General features: G+C 49.4%; 3 non-coding genes across 3 annotated transcripts; all 3 read left to right on the forward strand.

Moving 5' to 3' along the window:
- Positions 1 to 3,249: 3,249 nt before the first annotated feature.
- Positions 3,250 to 3,321, forward strand: TRNAC-GCA (transfer RNA cysteine (anticodon GCA)). The gene has a single exon. It is a non-coding gene; the product is annotated as a tRNA-Cys (tRNA).
- Positions 3,322 to 12,672: 9,351 nt separating this feature from the next.
- Positions 12,673 to 12,744, forward strand: TRNAC-GCA (transfer RNA cysteine (anticodon GCA)). The gene has a single exon. It is a non-coding gene; the product is annotated as a tRNA-Cys (tRNA).
- Positions 12,745 to 14,872: 2,128 nt separating this feature from the next.
- Positions 14,873 to 14,944, forward strand: TRNAC-GCA (transfer RNA cysteine (anticodon GCA)). Its single transcript has one exon. It is a non-coding gene; the product is annotated as a tRNA-Cys (tRNA).
- Positions 14,945 to 15,595: the final 651 nt, after the last annotated feature.

Here is a 15,595-nt window from a genome sequence, read left to right on the forward strand (position 1 = left end):
CCTGGCCCAGGCCTCCACCTGAACTGCACAGTCCTCCTGGATGGCTCATCTCCGCCTAACTTCCCTTTTACCTGCAAGGTGTTACGGAAATGCCACTGCCTCAGAGAAACCTTCTGGAGTCCCACAGACTAGGGTCATCCCGCCCCACATGGGTCCATGGCAGTCATCACGATTACCGCTGAAGACGTCTCTGATCACATGTGTGTGTCCTCCATTAGAAAGTTGTCTCCTGGGGCGCCTGGGTGGCTCAGTCAGTTGAGCGTCCAACTTCAGCTCAAGTCATGACCTCACGGCTCGTGGGTTCGAACCCCGTATCAGGCTCTGTGTTGACAACTCAGAGCCTGGAGCCTGCTTCGGATTCTGTGTCTCCCTCTCTCTCTCTCTGCCCTCCCCCCGCTTGTGCTCTCTCTCTCTCAAAAATAAGCATTTTTTTAAAAATGTCTTTAAAAAAGAAAGTTGTTTCCATGAGGACAGGGACCAGGTGGACTGAATGAACAATAACAAACCTAAATTTGTAGCCAAAGGGACTGACAGACTGACACGGGAAGCCTGTTGCAATCGTGCCAGAGACGACAGGTCCCGTGTTGAGACCACCTGGGGGAGCCCATTAGGAAGTTCTGAGTGGCCCCGTCCCCCGGGAGGAGACAATCTGTATTCAGTCCAGGCTCCACCCTTCCCTTGGTGGCACATGAAATAACGCCCACCATCTGACTCTCCCCCACCTCGCTGACCTCTACTTGAACCCCTGTCCTGCTCTGTCCCTTTGCCACAGCCACACTGGCACTGTTCACACCCCTCCATCCTGCCAAGCTAGTTTCTGCCTTCACGCCTTGGCAGTCACTGTACCACAGCCTGGAATGCTCTGCATCTGCATTTTACCCGCTGGCTGATCATTCAGACTTCCACTCAAACGGTCACTTCCCTGACCCCTCCCTCCCACCCCCCATCATCTTCCATCACATCACCCTGGCTTTGTGTTCCTATTGTAACGTCAGTATCTGCAACGATCTGGTTCCTTTATTTGTTTTCTTGTCTGTTCCCCCCACACCTCTCGGAAATTACAGGGGCCCGGAGGGCAGAGACCTTGTTAGTTTACCTCGTTCACTGCTGAGCCCTCAGTGCTAGACTAGAAGCTGGAACGGAGTGGATACTTACTAAGTATTCATTAAATGAATGAAAGTATCTAAGCCCTCTGGTTTCGTGTTTCTTCATCTGCAAAATGGGGGCAATCCTAGCTGCTTCACAGGAGATGGTAAGTGTACCTACCTCAAAGAGTCCTTGGGAGGATTAAATGAGAAGAGGTACGTGAGTGCCTCCAACGTAGCCAACACTCAACATATCGGCGCCATTGTTAGTATTTTAGATTGGCACACATCCTAACACGGATGGGGGCAAGACAGCGGATGAGGCGGTAACTCATTCCACCCTCCTGCGATTCCACCTTCCTGTTCTTCCAATTACCCACCGCTCCCCACAGAAGGACGGGAGAAGTGTGGTATGGTGGGAACAGCCATGGACTTGGACCAGAAGGTCTTGAAACTGAGTCTTTTGGAAACTTTCTGAGGCTGTGTCATCTTCAGGATGGAAGTAACGATTCCTACGAAAGCTGAAATGAGCTATATGTGAACTATAAGGCAGATTTCCCAAATTAGCATTCCACTGATTCTTTTGATCTTAAAGCAATTAACTTATTAGTTATGGCAATCAGAGACGGTGTTGCTGGCAGTTACTAGAAGGGAATAGTCTTAAGTTTGTAATGTTTCTTGGTTTTTCTGATTTTGAAAGCAACACATTTTATTGCAGAAAAATATTTTTCTAATTTGATGGATGAAAAATATTATAATGCTGTTTTAATTTGTATTTCTTTGCTTTTACTAAGATGTATTCTGATTTACTGAGATTGAACACATCCTTGATGGCCTTTTCATTATATGTGGGCTCTTTACATGTGAAGGATATTAATTTGTAATATTTTGCCTATCGTAAATGATGAGAATATTTTCCCAACTTGCTATTAACCTTTTGATTTTGTTCATATACCTAAACTTTTAATGCTTATATCGCCAAATCTATCGGTATTTTCTGTTGGGACTTATCCAGTGAAATGCTTTCCTTGCTGTTCAGAAATCAGTTTGATATTCATAGTATAAATATCCATTTATACCCTGTACTTTCATTTATTTATACATAATGCTTTAGTCCACTTGGACTTTATTTTGCTATACAAAGAGAAGTTTAGTTGCTACTTTAATTATTTTTCCCAAATGGCCAACTGAATTCTCCTAGTATAATTTACACAAATGACCTTTCCTTTCCCCTATGCGTTTATGACTGCCGTAGCCATCACGCAAGTAAAACACTGTGGCGAAGCGTGTGGGCAAGCCAGACTGCTTAAGTTTGCAACCCTACTTACTAGTCATTTCACGTTGGGCTATTTATGTAACATCTGGGTGCCTCGGTTTCCTCATCTGTAAAATGGGTTTAAGAATCATAGGCCCTAACCTTACGGGGCTGTCGTGAACATAATGGCTGCTCGGTAAACATCTGCGGTTATTTTGTGACATTTGTGTCTATACCATGTGGATTCCCAGGTCCGGGTTTCGGGTGTTTCTGCCCTTAGGCTGTTTTCAGTGGTGTGTTTCAGTAGCTGTTCTAGTATTTACCAGGACAAGTCCTCCCGTGGTGCACCTGTTACTTTCACAGTTCTCTTAGCTTCCAACCTGTTCCCGTTGTATTTACTGGGCCTGGTCTGCCATTTACATACAGCCCAGGTAAGGTGTTAGCTTGGGGAAGGCAATACCTGATTTGGTAAGGGGCCCCCAAGGTCTCGGTGACTAGGAGAGGAGAGTGGTGCGCAGGGCCATGAGTGACATCAGAGAGCAGTGGGAAGAGGAGGGACAGGCGGCGAAGAGGAGAGAAGCAGGGCAAAGGGGAGAAAGGGCGGAAAGGGGCAGACGAGAGAAGCTGCTAGGCGAAAACGCAGGTTAGACCCGGCGCTGGGCGTGGCGAGGGGCTCCAGGAGGCCTGGGTTTCGGGGTCTAGGTGAGGAGAGGGTCCCGAACCTCTGCTGCCTCTGGCTGTGGCGCAAGATCAGGAGAGCCACCTAACTCGGGCAAGAGAGCGAGCGGGGGTTCGGGGAAGAAAGGCCAGTTTGGCGCGAAGCCGGAGGCGCGGAGGGCACCGAGGCCGGCGGGGCCGGGTGTGGCTGCGTGCGCAGAAGAGCGTGCGTGAGACGCAGCACGCAGGCCCGGGGGTATAGCTCAGGGGTAGAGCATTTGACTGCAGATCAAGAGGTCCCCGGTTCAAATCCGGGTGCCCCCTGTGTGAGCCGTGTGTTTTATCACTCGTCCTGGCTGCAACGTGGAGCTGAAAGCAACCACCGGCGTCCTTTCTTGCCCAGCTCCCAGAGCTCCGGACCAGAGAGAAACACGGAGCCAATCCTTTGGGGGAGGGGGCCGGGCTCTGGGGTCACAGGCAACGCCCACCAGCGAGGTCGGCCTTGCGGAGGCCAAGGTCTACCCCAGCCCGGAAGTAGAACGCAAACTATGTTTCCAAGTTTATGTTTTCTAGTAGGCACTTTAAATAAAGCAAAAAAGGGCCCGATGGGGGGAAGGGGGTCACAAGGAAGTCCCGGGGTCGCCAGGTGGTTGTAGATAACTGTACCGTGTTGTATATTTGGGAGTTGCTAAGAGAGTAGATCTTAAAAGTTGCCATCACAAGGAAAAATATATATAACTGATGGATGTGAACTAGACTTACGAGGGTGGTCATTTCTCAATTCCAACATATAATGTGGTGTGTCAATTATATCTCAACAAAAGTGAGAACTTTTTAAAAATATAAAGTAAAAATCAGCGACACTAAGTGCCATATGTTTAATGCAATATATCCAAAACGTTATCATTTCAACATGTAATCAATATAAAAACGTATAGGGGTGCCTGGGTGGCTCAGGCAGTGGAGCGTGGGACTTCAGGTCATGATCTCTCAGCCCATGAGTTCGAGCCCCGCGTCGGGCTCTGTGCTGACGGCTCAAAGCCTGGAGCCTGCTTCCGATTCTGTCTCTCTCTCTCTCTCTTTGCCCCTCCCCCGCTCATGCTCTCTTCTCTCAAAAATGAATAAACGTTTAAAAAAATTTTTTTTTAATTATAAATGAGATACTTCATGTTTTGTGGGATTTGGGGACTCTTTGAAATCTGGTGTGCAGTTTCCTCCAAGGCACCCATCGATCGGAACCAGCCACCTGTATGCAGATGGTGGGCAGCTCCTGAGCAGGGGAAGCCTCCAGTTGCTTCTAGCAGTTTGGAGGGGATAGGTAGGTGTGCTGGTCAGGGTACAGAGAGGCTCCTCTGCTCCCCGCAGTGCGGTGGGCTGCTCCCCCAATTACAGAGAAGAGACCCCGGTAGTAGGCAGGCGGCTCTGGGAAGGTGGAGGAAACCCACGGATTTCCAGGTCCCTGGACAGCCACCTTCAATTTTCTCTGCAGACCCTCGTACATTTAATGAAAATGCTTTAATAAGGGTGCTAAGGCAACTGGGAAGCTCGGGGCAAAATACGCTAATTAGAGTATTCTTGGTGCTAATTTCTGTGTGTGTGTGTGTGTGTGTGTGTGTGTGCGCATTGCCATATGTAAATATTTTAGTCACAAAATTTTCATAGTGCCTGTCTTTTTGCGTCCATTCAAGGTACGTTTCTTCCACACAGCATTTAGAAGACAGATATTGCCACAAAAATATTTAGAAGACAAAGCTCTTCAGATGAGTGTGAGGTAGGGGTCTGAGTAAAGTGGGGGTTAACGCTCGTGTCATTTACTCTGTCAGGTGGGACAAGTTGCCTTGATCTCCTGTGTCATCGTCATCCGCGACGAGGATGCTGATGGTGGGGGGGGCGACAGCACGGGCACAAACGGTTTTTAAATGGTATAGACCTATCTAGATCCCTATCTACCTCTCTGTATATAAAGCCCTTAGAATAGTTTATCTGGCACACTAGAAATGTTCAGTAAACATTAGGTCCAGTTCCACAGGGGTCTTGGGTGTGGTACCCAAGTGAAAAGTCCTGAGCAAGGTAGCTTATCCTAGCAGGGAGTATAGCTCAGGGGCAAGTTGCCTGGCTGCAGATTATAAGGTCCCTGGTTCAAGTCTGGGCGTCGCTGGTCCCTTACAATTATCCCAAAAATTCCTTCTACTCACTGCTGTCACATCATGACATTCCTGAGAGCTTTGAGGCTCTGTCCCAAGGAACACCATTATTTATATAAAACTAAATTACATGAGAAAAGTAAGGGCGATACAGTGTGTTGGTCACGCCACCATTTGTGTTTATCAAAAAAATCCGAGAGAGCCTATGGGTTAATTACATGTACAGACCGGGGAAGACTGTAAAAGAAACGGCTAGTATGGCTTTCCTCCAAGCACCAGGAACGGGAGGCTTGTCAGACGAGTAAGAGGGAGAATTTTCACCGCATGCCTTTTTTCTCATTTTATTCTTTAAATCTATTTATTTTTAAGATCTTATTTTTTTTTAGTTTCAGGATCACAGCAAAATTGAGAGGAAGGGGCAGAAATTTCCCATATACCCCCGCCTCCCCACCCCCCACCAGCACACAGCCTCCCCACTGTCAACATCCCTCACCGGAGTGGGTCATCTGGGATGAGCACACAGGGACACAACACAATCACCCAAGTGCACGGTGGACCCGAGGGTTCAGTCTGGCTGTTGTCCATGGGTTTGGACAAATGCACGACAACATGTATCCATTACTACAGGATCACACGGAGTACTTTCACACACACCCCCGCCCACCCCCGGAAAAAATCCTCTGTGCTCTGCCTGATTAATCTCTCTCCTCATCCCTGAACCCCCTGGCAACCGCTGAACTTTTTACCATCTCCATAGCTTTGCCTTTTCTGGAAAGCCGTAAGGGATGTACCCTTTCCAGATTGGCTTCTTCGGTTAGTACTAGGCATCGAAGCTTTCTCCACGTCTTTCCGTGGCTTGTTAGCTCATTTCGTCTCGGCACTAACATTTCGTGACCTGGACACGTGGGACAGTGCCTTTCCATGCATACTTTTTTGTGCCTTTTGTACATCGTGTCATGTGAACCCTGTGACTTCAGTATTTACCTTTCAAAAGTACAATCTACAGTTTTATTTTTTTACTATTTATTTTGAGAGAGAGAGCTAGCGGGTGAGGGGCAGAGAGAAAGGGAGGGAGGGAGAATCCCGAACAGGGCCTCCGCCAGCAGTGCAGAGCCTGACTCGGGGCTCGATCTCACAAGCTGCGAGATCATGACCTGAGCTGAAATCAAGATTCGGCCGCTTAGCCACCTGAGCCACCCAGGTGCCCCCACTATAATTTACGGTTTTAAAACAAATGAGGTCTAGGGGCGCCTGGGTGGTGCAGTCGGTTAAGCGTCCGACTTCAGCCAGGTCACGATCTCGCGGTCCGTGAGTTCGAGCCCCGCATCGGGCTCTGGGCTGATGGCTCAGAGCCTGGAGCCTGTTTCCGATTCTGTGTCTCCCTCTCTCTCTGCCCCTCCCCTGTTCGTGCTCTGTCTCTCTCTGTCCCAAAAATAAATAAACGTTGAAAAAAATAAAACATATGAGGTCTCACCCACCAAGATTGGAGGGGAACCCAGCATGGGTCCGTTTGAATGTCCTGCTCTGTTCTGTGTTTTGCCAGAATCTCCAGCGTGGAAAGTCTGCACTGAGGCCCACTCCTCGGCCAGGTCGGCCCCAGCCACTTCCAGGCAAGAAGCTTCTGTGGGACTCCCCTCCATCGGGCCTGAGCCCTGGTCTTTCGAGGGTCTCCAGGAGTCCTCTCCAAAGACTCCGTGTTCTCTTGGGAGTCAAGCTCCTCCACAACCCGAACCTGTCCTTCCCAGCCTGGCAAGTTCCAGCCAACGCTTGTCCAGTGGGGGCCACCCCCCTCCACCTTGCAGACAAACTCAAGTCAGCCTCTGTGATGGGGCTCGATGCCTCCTTAAAGGCGGCCCGCCCAGCCTGGCAGTCTCAGTTTGCTCGCGCAGACGCACGCAAACACACACCCTCACACTCACCCCCACAGGAAACAAGGAAATTCCCCAAGACTGATAGAAGCGTGTCACGTGGACAGAGCCAAAGGTGGGACAATTGGAGGACCCAGAAGAAAAACGAGCGTAACTGATTGAAACACATAAAATATGCATTTAAGAATCCATTCATTCTCGTTTCTGTTTCTGTCTCTGTGGAGAACCCTGGCCCATACACGGGATGATGGATGCCACTACTTTCGTATATACTTGAGATGTTCCAGAATAAAAATTTAAAAGTTCCTTTCCCATGGATAAGTGTTTTTGAATATAACAGAAGGAAATGGTGCCCCCCAGTGAAAAAAACAATACGATTTTTCATTTTCTGGTTCCGATTAGGGTTTGTATCTGACATTAACAAGCCGTGCATTGGCGTGTGAGCGGGACAATGTTCTTTATTCCTCTTAGCGCCACGGAGAGAGGCCGACTTCTCAAAAGGAACTTTGCTGACGAGCAGGGAGAAAAAAAGACGCCCGCTCATAGAACCAGTCGCTATGGTTTCGGGCTCCTTTCACATCAGGAGCATCGCTAGCAACAGAGGGCGAGGTAACAAGTGTACGGGGCACGTTCATGGGCCTTGGCTACTCTGTGCCCCCCGCCCCAGCTGGGTCCCCGCCTCGGGGATTGGGTAAATGACTCATCTTGCCCAGAGATTAGGGGAAAGTGCTTCCCTCCAACTCCTGGGACCCCCTCCCACTTTGGTTTATATTTGGGATGGTGATGCCCCTGAAACTTGAAGATAATATTGGCCCATGGGAGCAAAACTAGAATCGGCAAAAAATGGATAGGACTGGCCATCAGCGGAAATGACCCAGAGAGTCGTGTTTACGGGAAGATCATTCAAAGTGACTTCTCCAGGCAGCGGAACTTAAGTGCAGCACAGGGGAAGTTGTGCGGGGCCCCAGAGTTGGGTGACTAAATTTCTGTCATTCAGCAGGACGGGACACAAAAGAGAGATCAAGTTGTGTCACAGAAAAATGAAGTGATGGACCCTCTAGCCCTCGATTTGTGGACCCAGGTTGATACACAGAGGTCACAAGATTGATTCAGAAGCAGGTCACAGAGTTGAGAGACTAGACGGAGAAGGGAGGGGTGCATGTGGTCAGGAGAGGGGGTGACAGGACGCAGCGACCTAGCACAAGTCACTGAGGACACACCGGGATTCCCACTTTGGAGGATGTGGCCTCTAGAGAAGGGACAGTACTTTGGAACAGGAATAAGTCGTGAAAATGTTCCATGGCCTGAGGAAAAAAAAGCCTCGGGAGCATTCGATTCCATTTGCTCTGACTGCATATCTTCACTGAGCAACCTTCTGAGAGCTAATCTGGTTTCCCAGGTAACCTGGAGGGCATTCTGGCTTATTCGGTGTCTGTCTTGGAGAGTCTAATTAGGGGGGGTCTTGAGGGCCAGGTCAAATCAGGTCTCCTCTATAAATTCAGGGGTCTGGTATGCACGTCTGGGCGCCAAGCTCCGTACTACACTGAAGTTCTGCCCGTTCAGGATTTCTGGACACCTGTTTCGGGGCCGACGGAGAACCCTCTGGGAGGGGCAGAGTCGACGTGGAAACCCGGCAGGACCACAGGGGAGGGACGAGAAGCGGAGAGCACAGGACAGCCCCCGGCCACGCTTGCTGAGAAGCGCCGCCGTGAGCCACGTCCTTGGAGCCTGACGTGCCACTTTTAGGAATCAGTCCTCGGGAAACCGAGAGCAGCAGGCAACGGGTTATGTTCACGTTCATCAAAGCCTTGTTGATAACCGTGGGAAAAAAATCATCCACTTACCGACACTCTTGACTCTTTTTTTTTTTTTTTTTTTTGAATAAAGGGAAAGTGCCACATATAGAACCTCATTTGGATGTGTGTGTCTGGCGTCTTGGGAGCTTGACTAGCCTCCATCCTCCTACACGGGGACCTTGAGAGCTTACGGGGAGGTTCTAGTACAGACCGCAGCTACTCGGACGCTGTTGAGCAACGAACTGTCCTCCTGGACCAGGGAAGGCCAATCTCACTTCAGAGACATTTAAATACAATAACAGAAAAATCCTGGGGCGCCCGGGTGGCTCAGTCGATTGAGCACCTGACTCCTGGTTTTGGCTCAGGTCATGATTTCATGGTTCGTGAGTTCAAGCCCCACGTCGGGTTCTGTGCTGACGGTGCAGAGCCTGCTTGGGATTCTCTCTTTCTCCCCCTCTCTCTGCCCCCCCGTGCGCTCTCTCTCTCTCTCTCTAAGTAAATAAATAAACTTAGAAAAAATAGTAGAAAATCGTGTCCAATAGTATTGGACAACATAACCAGGAAAGAGTCAAACAGAAACACAATGATGGCTCAGTACTAGAAAAATATATTGCCGTCGAGCTGGGGCTATTTGAGAGCAAGCATCCTGTGCCCAGTCCCGGGCCCTCCCACTGCGCCCACCCCTGGGCTTTTCCTTGCAGACCAACAGGTGCTTGGTTCAAATCCAAGTGACTCTGTCTCACGGGCCTTTCACTCCAGGGGAAGGGCAGCTCCTTGCTCCCCGGTAGGCCCAGCCTCCTGGAATCTAGATTTCCAACATGTAGTAAAAGACTCGAATGTTCCCCCTGTGGCATTTCTCTTGTGTTTCATGTTTACATCCTCAGCCACACTCATTTCCCAAAGGGATAGAGGAAGTCTGCCCCAGGCTTTCTGGCTGTTTCCCTCGTGCCTAATTATTACCATCCAGGTTTTATTTGTTTAGCCCAAGCTTGCTTCAAAAAAAAAAAAACAACAAATTGAATCCGAGGCAGCTTGCAATAAAAGATATGATAAAAATCCAGCCACTCAAACGAGTATGAAAAGGGCTGACTTACACGAGGCGGTGAAAATCATGGCGACAGAAAGTGGAAGGGTAGCTGTCGGGGACTGGGGGCGAGGGGCGGGGAGTTATTGCTGAATGGGGACAGGCTTTCAGTTGGGGAAGATGGAGAAGTTCAGGAAATGGATGGGGTGCTGTGTACACGACAGTGTGCGTGTACTTAATGCCCCTGAACCGTGCGCTTAAGCATGGTTAAGGTAACTCATTTTATGTCCGGGGTCTTTTACCACAATTAAAAAAAAAAAATGTAACGTTTATTTATTTTTAAGAGAGAGAGACAGAGTGTGAGCAGGGGAGGGTCAGAGAGAGAGGGAGACACAGAATCCGAAGCAGGCTCTGGGCTCCGAGCTGGTTATGGATAGGGCAGCCACGTAGAGATATACAGGGTGTGTATTATACGATTCCACCAATTACATAGCACCCTGCGGTCATGCAACGGGGTGACCCTAGATACTGGCTACATTTTACCCACTTTGCCAAAAAAAAAAAAAAAAGAAAAAGTAGAAACTGTGCTACACGCACGTGCGTGTGTGTGCACACAGATACGTGTGTGTGTGTGGAAGGGGCAAAGCTCTCCAGTTAACTACCTAATATACGTCCTCCCCTCTTCCTTAGTAACAGACCCCTGATTTTTTTACCCAGCAGTTATGTCCCTCCTACAAGACCACATTTCCTGGCCTCTCTTTGGCTACAGGAGGAAATGAGGGAGAAGAAGCAATCATTGGACAAGACTTCTGGGAAAGCTTAAGAGATAGACAAACACAACATGTCCCTTTTTTTGGCCTTTACTCCTGCTTCCCACTTGGAGCATAGATGTGATGGCTGGAGCACCAGCTGCCAACTTGCACCATGGGTCGACCTTGAGGATGGGATCCACATTTCAAGAAAGGCTGCCCAGAGAGCTAAAAGGAGCCTGTGACCCTAAAGACACCCCAGAGTGGCCATGCCAGTCCTGGTCTGCTCACCCCACACACGTCGGGTTTCCAAAAGAAAGGTGTATATGTCTAGCTTGTTTATACCACAAATCAAGTTGACTCTGAAGGCTCGTGCCCTTTCCCCATCAACAACATATCAAGCCCCTAGCTCAGTTGGTCCGAATTAGTCATGAGAAGGAGGCTTTTCTAACACAGTCACTCTCTTGACCAGGAAACTTCCATCGTTATGGGCAAGCAGGTGTTCCCGAGGCCTTCCTAGCTCCCCCATGACAATATAAAGCAGCCCAAGGAAAGGTCCTTCTACGGGTGCACGTTCCCCGGTGCACCCAACTCTACCTGGTCCACACCCACCCCTCTGTGGAATAAAGGGAGCTCAGGGGCCATGTGCATTTGGCAGCTTCCTTGGCTAGAAGTCCCCCCAGGAACTTCCTTTCTTTCGCGCTAGGAATGCACGATACCGTAGTGAGTGTGCACACTTTAGCACAACAGCACTCTCATTTCTAGTCAGTTACCAGCAGCTGAACGCAGTTCCTAACCGGTGGAGTGTGAATCTTCGGCCCATTGGAAAAGGCGGTTCTACAGAGGGGTCCCGTAACTATCCTAACAGAGCAGTGAAGCCATCCTTCTGTTCCGGAGAAGTTCACGGTCAACATGTCCTTGGGACTGGTGCCACTCAACGTGTTGTCCGTGAACTCGGTGTCAATGCTTATGAATTCTACAATGATCCAATGGCAGCCAGCTCTGGCGTCGTGTGGGGCTGGAGGGAGGGTCTCAAAGCCAAGTCTGTTGCACTGGTATTGAGCCATGACAGATTTTAAGAAAATAAAAATAAAGCTGACCCTTCACTGCAGAAAGCTGGGAAGGCTTTGCTTCACTTCCTCCCCCTTGGAGACGCGTTTGTTGGCCGTGTGGAACAGAAGGCACTTGGGATTTAGCTCGCCGAGGCAGTCAGGGCCCTGAGGTACCGGCAACGGAAGCTAGGTTGAGCCTTTAAAGTTCATTACGAATATATATCTCACTAGGGAAGAGTGGTGGAAACTGAGTCTCCGAGTTAAACTTCTAGGAGCAATGCCCCGAAGCAAGCTGCAGAACCGACATGCGGAAGAAACCGTCGCACCCACTGGCACGAGTCAGCAGTGGGCGTCATCCTCTGTTTCCACCAGAAATCAGCAGGTGCGTCACAGCTGTATCGAACACGCAAAGCTCGAAAGGAGGACAGGGATGCCATCCTGACCCAAGGAAGGATATTTTCTTTTTTTTTTTTTAAAAAGTCAATATTTCTTTCTGAGAGCACGAGCAGGGGAGGGGCAGACAGAGAAGGGGGACACAGAATCCAAAGCAGGCTCTAGGCCCCGAGCTGTCAGCATAGAGCCCAACACGGGGCTCAAACCCACGGACCTTGAGGCCATGACCTGAGCCAAAGTCAGACGCTCAAACAACTGAGCCATCCAGGTGCTCAAACATAGCCCCCAAATGAAAAACTATAAAGGATCAACTTGACCATATCGAAATTTAAACCTTCATATGACAAAAATTGAAAAGCTGGCAATGAACATTCTAGTCACTGTTCAATAAACAGCAGCTTTACCTCTGGGCTTCACCTTCTGCCCAAATACCAAGCCAGGCACAGACTCCGTTGTCTCAGATGGAACCTTCAGTGATCTTCCAAGCTGATGCCAAGAAGGGATGGTGTCTTTCGTGAAAAGGAGGACAGTTATGGCACGAGACAGTGCATTTATTGTTGCACAGAACTAGCAATTCTCTGAGTCTGAATGAGCAGCTTGCGTGTAGAAGTGTAAGAAGTTTATTAATTACACAGCTCCTCTAGCAGGTGGGGGTATAGCTCAGTGGTAGAGCATTTGACTGCAGATCAAGAGGTCCCTGGTTCAAATCCAGGTGCCCCCTTCGAGAGCATGTTTTTTTCCTCCTTGAACTGAAATGACGAAATCAAGTTGTATGGACACCAGACTCTAGTTCCCTTCACAGGATGAGGCAGGTAGAGTCTACGAGCCAGCACATTTATGGCCACATCATAGATGCGGGGGCGAGTCAGGCTCTCAGCACCACCTTGAAGACCAAGGACAAGACCGAATCTATCCCCAGTGCCCTCTCTGAGGGTCTGTTTCCCCAGGACCACAATGGTACCAATTTCAGTAGCATCCAGGGTCCAGTCCAGAAACAAAAGCTGCCTCCATGATTTGAGCAGAGTATTTAATAGAAATAATCATGGGAATGTAAGCTGGTGCAGCCACTCTAGAAAACAGTATGGAGGTTCCTCAAAAAACTAAACACAGAACTACCTATGACCCAGCAATTGCACTACTAGGCATTTATCCACGGGATACAGGTGTGCTGTTTCGAAGGGACACATGCACAGCCATGTTTCTAGCAGCACTATCGACAAGAGCCAAAGGATGGAAAGAGCCCAAATGGCCATCGGTGGATGGATGGATAAAGGAGGTGTGGTCTATACATACGATGGAGTATTACTTGGCAATCAAAAAGAATGAAATCTTGCCATTTGCAACTACGAGGATGGAACTGGAGGGGATGATGCTAAGTGAAATTAGTCACTCAGAGAAAGACAGATATCGTACGACTTCACTCATATGAGGACTTTAAGAGACAAAACAGATCAATTTAAGGGAAGAGAAACAAAAATAATACAAAAACAGGGAGGGGGACAAAACATAAGAGACTCTTAAATATGAAGAACAAATAGAGGGTTTACTAGAGGGGTCTGTAGGAGGGGGCAATGGGCTAAGTGGGTAAGGGGCATTAAGGAATCTACTCCTGAAATCATTGTTGCACTAGATGCTAACTAATTTGGATGTAAATTTAAAAATAAATAAATAAATAAATAAAAATTAAAAAATTTTTAAAATAATAATAATCGTTAACCAGTGCATCAGGGTCCAAAAGCTGCTGCAGCCAAAGACCACGAGCTGGGAAGCTTAGAACAACAGAAATGTATTGTCTCACAGCCCTGGGGGCCCGGAGTCTGAAACCAAGGTGTGGGCAGGGCTGTGTCCTCTCTGAAGAGGACGGTCCTCCCTCGTGTCTTCTAGCTTTCCGTGTCCGGTGGCAGTTCTTCGAGTTCCTTGGCTTGGGGACACACCGCCGCGGTGACATGTCTCCTCGGGAGGACACAATTCAACCCACAACGACCAGAACTCCGAGAACTCGAAGACAAGAGGCCGCTATCACTCTAGGGCTGGGGGAGCAAACAGAAAAGGAGGAACTTGTTAAATCTCACAGGCTTGGGGAGGATCTCGGTGGGCCCCCGACTCAGATCTCTAAGGAGGCACTGGTGGCCCTGAAGAGTCGGGGCAAGGCTGGTCCCGTGAACGCCAAACCGCAGGTGGCAATCCCGGACGCTCCTGGGACGGACTGTCGCTGCCCGGTGACACCGACAGGAGCCCCAGCAGGCAGAACACGGGCTTCTTCCTTCTCCCACCCTCCGGGCTCCCCCGAAGAGCCCTTCAGGGGAACAATCAGGAAGCCCCCTGGCAAAGGATAAGCGTGGTTTACAGAGTCCCGGAGCCAGCATCGCAGAGCGGGGCCCAGAAAGGGGGACTTGGAACTGAGGGGCCATCATTTCCCCAATCATTTCTTCAGGCGGTTAAAAGGGTTGAATACGTGGAGATCCGAGGCCAGCAGAGGGGCCTGAGCCTGCGTCCGAGGGTAGAGCTCTGACCCCTTCTCAGTCAGCGTATCTTCTCCCTTTTTCAGGGTGTTCATGCTTGGCCAGCCACTGGGCATTTTGATTCTCGGTTTGCAGGTGCTCAGCACAAAACCCACAAGACGGATGTTCCGAGAGATCCTCCCGGCTGTCGGGGAATGCTGCCCAAGTTGCTGCCCTCGCCCGGGACGGAGTTGTGAGTGAAAGCTGCTGCTTCCCAGGCAGGGAGAGGAGTGAGCGGTAAAGCAGGTCTGGCCACTCAGCCAACCGTGCTGAAGAGGCACCCGGAGCCTAAGCCCTGGGTGTGGCTGTGGAGGCAAAGGGTGTTAATTGGGCCCCACTGGTATAGTGGGGGGTATAGCTCAGGGGTAGAGCATTTGACTGCAGATCAAGAGGTCCCCAGTTCAAATCTGGGTGCCCCCTAGCGTTTTGGTCACCAGGGGTGGTAAAGAAGTTCCAATTTCCCCTCCTCTTGGTGCAGAAGCAGAGATCACACACACCCAAGCGGGCAGCTCTGCTCAGGTGATGTGTTTGTCCCCTCCTCCCATCTTCCCACACGCCCCTCAGCTGGTCCCCGCACTCTCCAGGGTGCACTTGGTCTCCTGGCTGAGGGCGAGGACTCTGTCTTTTGCAGGTAGCCAGAGGCAAATGTGAGATCACCCCTAAAAGGACAATATTTTGGCTCTTGTGTGATTTCTCAGCAGTTGCAGAGGAAGCCAGAAGACAGCACAATAACACATTCCGTATGTTGAGAGGGAATCACAGTCAGCTTTGAATTCTATTCCCAGCCAAACTATTCTTCAAGAACATACAAAAGCTGAGAGAGTTTCCTGCCAACAGACCCTCGCTAAGGCAAATTTTAAGTATCTACTTTAGAGAAAAGAAAAATGATCCCAGAATGGGAGGTCTAAGATATAAGAAGGAATGTTAAACAAAGAAATGATAAGATATGTAAATAAGTCTAAAAATCATTGACCATTTAAAGCAATACTAAGATCAGGGGCGCCTGGGTGGCTCAGTCAGTTAAGCGTCCGACTTCAACTCAGGTCACGATCTCACGATCTCGCGGTCTGT

Source organism: Puma concolor, chromosome A2, assembly GCF_028749965.1.
Source record: "Puma concolor isolate L17-30 chromosome A2, mPumCon1.1.hap2, whole genome shotgun sequence".
Taxonomy (NCBI): domain Eukaryota; kingdom Metazoa; phylum Chordata; class Mammalia; order Carnivora; family Felidae; genus Puma; species Puma concolor.